Genomic DNA, 6,000 nt, shown 5'->3' with positions numbered 1-6,000 from the left:
AGAATAGTCATTAGGATCATATTCTGAACAAGAATCAACAGGTGGGGAGCGTATGAGTTTCATTGCATCCAGAATGGCACTCAATGCCTTGGTGCCAATTTTGTAAGTCATTGCAGTGTTTAGCTTCAAGAGTGGACTGCTTCTAGTGCGACACAAAGCTGCTACACAGATCATAGTGTAGATATAACGGGAAAACCTTAAGCATCAGAGTAAAATCAGCAAAGTGGAACTTGCTGGAATATATGTGCTAGTATTGCCGGTACGGCTAGAAAGGCTTTGGATACCAACTCTCTTCAAGTGAAGGTGCGGTACTGTTAATATCAGTGTAACTCTCAAAGGCGACACAGCTCCCCGCATTTCCTTGCTATTCTTATAGGATTCAAATGGGCAGGCCACTACAAATCCTATTCCTATGTTTACAAGATCCTACGAACCAAAGAGGCTCAAAGTGTCCATCACAACCGACCGTATAGACCTCTACACTGCAAATGTCCCTGCTCATCTTCAGTACAAGGAACATACTGTACTACTATCATACTCCCTCCGTTCCAAAATATAGTCTTGGTAGAGATTTCCACTATGGATCACATACAGATGTATCCAGATACATTTTAGATTGTAGATTCACTCATTTTGCTCCATATGTAGTCCATAGTGGAATCTATACAAAGACTTGTATTTAGGAACGGAGAGAGTACATATTAAAGAAGAACGGAAGAGGAACATGGTAAAGAAGAGCAAGCAGATTTTGGATAATAAAATGTTGTTTGCGCAGTGCCCACACATGATGAACCAGAGCGCATTAAGAATGCAACTCCCAGCTGTCTCTCGACCATTTCAGGCGGTTGGATGAAGATCCTACGTCTCCTAGCCCTTCTTCTTCCTCGTCTCTGATTCTTCCCATACAGAACACCGCACGGGCCGCCGGCCAGACCACCGGCCCCCACCGCCTGTGTTCCTCCGCCACCCCCACCCCCACCCCCGCCCCAACCCCCACCCGCGTCGAGTTTTGTTCGTTCGGCGAGGCCCCACAACCACCCGAGCCCCTTCGATCGCACCGGCGAACTCCGGCGAGCTCTGAAAAATCGACTGACCCAATTTTGAAATTTAGTCTACTTTGATTTAACTAGTGTGGAATATAAAAGGGGAAAACCATAAGCATTGGGAGTATAATGTTGAGCGTGCCATGGCAGATCTGAAGGTGCAAACCGGACAAAGGCAACTTCGCAACCAAGACAAGAAATTAGAGTAAAGCAGTGGCGATCTATTTTCTTGCTGCGATAAATAAGTTGAGCAGATACGAAAGAGTACCGCCTCTGGTGCGGCGCCGTGTACGCATCTGCTGAGAATTTGATGGTGCTGCGGTAGCGATGGCTGTCGGCGGCGTGGAAGCAGATCTAGGAGGGTAGACGGTGGTGGCGGGGCGCGGTGGACGAGACGGTCGTAGGAGCAGCGCCGGAAAGGTGGACGACGGCGGGGATGAAGCGAGAGGACGGGATGCAAGGATCCCGGTCCGAAGCCGTGGATGAGAGAGGTCGACTCTTGTAATGGACGGCGGCATCGGGTTATCAACTCCGGCATGGTGGAGGAGGACGACGGTGGATGGGGTGGTGGACGGCGGACGGAGGAGGGTGGGGTGGAGAGGGTGTTTTGGCGCCCACGGAGTACGAATGGGGAAAAGGGAGGTAGAGATGAAGGGGGGGGCCATGTATTCAGGGCGCGCTTGTCTCAAATGCGAGGAAATTTACAAACTTAGCCCCCGTTTCAAATTTCTACTACATCACAGCAACATTAGTCGGTTGGGGATAGGACGGTAATCTCGCATACACCGAATATTTGCCGACGAGAGTTTGTTTTTGGCGCCCACCGTGTATGAATATGAATCGGGGAGGGAGTCGATTTCGGTCGAGGACACACTGTGTTTTGGCGCCCACCGTGTATGAATCCGGGGGAGAGGCGGTTACGTCACGTTTGGGTGAAATTACAAACCTACCCCTATCAAAACCTATAGAAATCCAGCAGATAGGCTTTGCGTGGCAGGGATAGGCAGTAGTGATTTCCATCTCGCAGATTTTGGTTTCGGGCGGTTACTGCGACTTTCCCCGCTTCGTTCAAATTTTGCAGAGTGCACGTTTACCGTGCCAACTCAATTCGAATCCTGTTTGTATTCTATTTTTTTCGGGCGGGATCCATTTTCAATTGGAATTACATTCTATATACATCATTTTTTATATATATACTTTCAAAAGCACAACACCATTTATACATAAATATGGTTTACAAATGGCATGATCTCAGATTCATAAGGTTGTATCCATCAATTTGGATTTTCAAATATTTGAAACCACTTTATGTTGAAATCCAATGTATGTATTCCTCGCTAACTGTCTCCAATTAATGTGTGTTTCATGCGGTTTTTTTACTTCTCAAACATGTATAATGTGTATCACACACGCAACATATAGTGTAATCCCGTTTAGACATTAATTGCATATAAACCATGCATTGTTTGTAATTGAATAATCTATGGATCACCAATATTGATAAACTATATAACATTACACGTGTGCCCAAATTCAAATGAATATGCATGTTTGATACACCAATCTGCGTTATGATATTATCGATGTCGTGATCTCCAGTTTAAATATTTGAATCCCCTTTAATCCAGATATTCGTCTCATATAGCTATCACTCATGCTTATATAGGACTATCTCTCTGGACCTATACGCGTTCATCGTCTCTCAGGTATCTCTCGTGCTACCTGTATGTCGACAATGATCTTTTATCTTCGTAACACACTGACGGTACTCTCTCCCTCGACCTTCATCACTCTATTTCTCTCTAAGTATATCTCGCTCCCTGCTATGTGTCTCTAACTATGATTCTCCATGTGGAATCTCTTTCTCTCACACAAACACAAAACATTTTTTCCCGGGGTCTCATTTCTCTCTACTATTCCCATGTGTGCCACTCGCACACCCCTCATACAGAGATGTCTTTCGCTCCTTAGATATGAGAACCTACGACTCTTCCTCTTCAATATCTCTTTCTCACACACAAACACAAACTCTGTCTTCCAGGGTCTCATATTTCTCCATAGTTCTCTTGTATGTCGCTCACACACACCCTCTCTCCCTAGAGATATCTTGCGTTCCCTCGTATGTCTCTCTAGCTATCACTCTCGTTGTGAAATATCTTTCTCTCTCGCAGACACAAAACTCCGTCTCTCTGGATCTCATTTCTCTCTGATATCTGTTTGTACGTGACTCACATGCACCCTCTCTCTATCTCTCTCACACCCACACACATAACCTAGCCTTCTGATCCACTCGACTCCTATCTCTAACGCACACTAGCTAGCATCTTTATCTTTCTATTTATTTGTTTCTCCATCAACCTTCTTTCTCGCCCTCACTCTTGATTCCTATCACGCACACTACATATGTTTCTCTCTACATGCAGTCAAGTGCCCTCTCACACACATATATAACTTCACCCTTTGAACCACCCGACGGTCATCTCCAACACCCAAACTAGCGGATGTCCCTCTAGCTAGCATCTCCATCTCTGTATCTATCTGTAGTTTCTCCATCAACATTTCTTTCTCGCACGGGGTCTTGCTTCCTGTCACCCACACTATATATGTCTCTCCATACATATGCATTTATAGGTTGGTCTCTTTTGCACAATCGTTGCGCCTCACTCCCTCTGCTCGCCATAGATGCATGCTCCAGCCCATGCCACTATCTCTTAAAGACAAAAATACATGCTCAATTGTAGGGCCTTCTTCCCTGCATTCTCACATGCATGCATATTGTCATACCGATCCGTCTCTCCCATGGCGTTGATCTTATGACTTATGTCTTCTTTCTTTTATCTCGATCATGCGCGCGTGCACACACACACATCCCACGTATACATGTATACCTCTCACACATGCATGTTCAAGGTCTCTATGTCTCCATACGTTTAATTACCCTCAATCCTAATGCCACATCGAATCGTTCTCCTCTTTTGTGCACATAACTTCCGCCTGGATGGGTAAAACACACACTTAACAATCTCCTTCTAGCTACCCCCCTGCCTCTCACTCTTCCCCTATATCCCCGAAACCAATAAGACCATCCCTTTGTTTAATTCCCGCCTACATGCACCATCGATATATAGTAGTCTTCCTCGGTGTCTCTCGAACAAACACGTTCTCTCGATGTCGACTCCTCTCACGCGCGCACACCTTCTCTTCCCTCTCTACGGGCATTTTCTCTCTCGCACCCCATCGTTGGTGGCCTCTGCCATACACATCACCTCTCTATGATGAAGCCATGCACACTTAAATTACATCCTCCACAGAGGACCCCGCGACACACACACACACGCACACACACACACACACACGCACCCCCTCCCCACACACACGCACAGTAAGACTCCATCTCTCTCTCACACACACAAACACACACACACACACGCACACACGCACACCCCCCCCACACACACACTAAGACTCCATCTCTCTCTCACTCACACACACACACACAAACTAAGACTCCATCTCTCTCTCTCCTCTCTCTCTCTCCTCTCTCTCTCTCTCACACACACACACCCCACACACACTAAGACTCCATCTCACACACACATGCTCTAGGCGGAGCATTTGTTCCTACCACCCTTCATCCAACCTTACCCGTATGATAAACAATCACCTTTATTTACTTGCATAACATGGACAAATTCCACTTTACTTTAGTAGTCAGCAAACTTATCATCTGTACCCTTATAAAAAACGAGTTGGCGGTGATGGTGTGCCTGCCATCTTGTAATACAGACCGTATGATCTATATCTGAGGATAGAAAGCAAACTATGATAATTTTACAAAAGATACCCGCACCTCTGTCCACATCATTATCTCCCGCAACCTCATTGCTCAGCAATTAAAAAAGGAATAAGTCTCTGGAACAATCTAGCATGCATGGTGGCCGCTGCCGCCTGCCGGCGCCGTCCATCCCCATGCCTCCGCCCATTCCGCCCACCAGTCACCACCACGCTCCACTCCTCCTCGCCTTATCTCTCATCTTTCATTTTTTCGATGACATTCTCGAGATACCAGTTTTCTGATAAAATTCTCGAGATATCATTAGTTTTTACACATGGGATTACTCTTGCATGGGTCAATCACAACAGGTGTTCTGTAAAAAATGCATATTGATGTTCCGTGCAATGCACGAGAATCTTGCTTGTAATTATATAACGCAAATCACGAGCAGGAAGTGACATTTTTTTTGACACAACCACGTTAACATGGCCACGTAAATCACTAGCTAAAGTAAATACCATTATACTTATATCCCGATGCAAAAGGTTGAGTACATGTCCGAAGAGTAGAGTTGCACACACGCACTCTGTCTCTCAGAATCTCTCACACACACACACACCAGTTACGTGACGCCCACTTAAGCAGACACGTATGTTACAATTTGTGCACCCGCGGGTACACGTGATGCTGCGCATTTATTTAAGCCGGAAGGCGAACCCAAACAGTAGCTGCATTCATTCCCCTCCTGCCGCCTCTTCTCTGGTCGCCGGCGCCCGGTAGCCATGGGCCGGCCGAAGGTAACAACATACGCCATAGTCCCGCCGGAGCGGCGCTTTAATATGGAAATTTTAGTGGTCATGCATGCATCTTTTTGTGCTAGCACTCCTATATAAGGGTTGACCGGTCGCTTCCCGCGGACGTGCGCGGGCGGTGGAAGAGGAAGGAGAAGGGAAGCGGGCTGTGCAGTAACGTTTTTTACCACAATTTCTTAGGAGACTGAGTGCAATAATTGAGTAGTTTTGCAAACTACCAGTACTACACCTGAAACGGTTCAAAACCTATACTCCCTTGCCAGCGCGCGCTTCCCGCGTGAAACGGTCAGCGTTGCCCTGGAGCGTCAGTGCTGCATTAATGCCCGGCCAGAGCGGAGGCGACCTCTCACTGGCGCCGGCTTTGAAGTGG

Source organism: Aegilops tauschii, chromosome 7 (genome assembly GCF_002575655.3).
Source record: "Aegilops tauschii subsp. strangulata cultivar AL8/78 chromosome 7, Aet v6.0, whole genome shotgun sequence".
Lineage (NCBI taxonomy): Eukaryota > Viridiplantae > Streptophyta > Magnoliopsida > Poales > Poaceae > Aegilops > Aegilops tauschii.
This window is presented reverse-complemented; position numbering follows the sequence as displayed.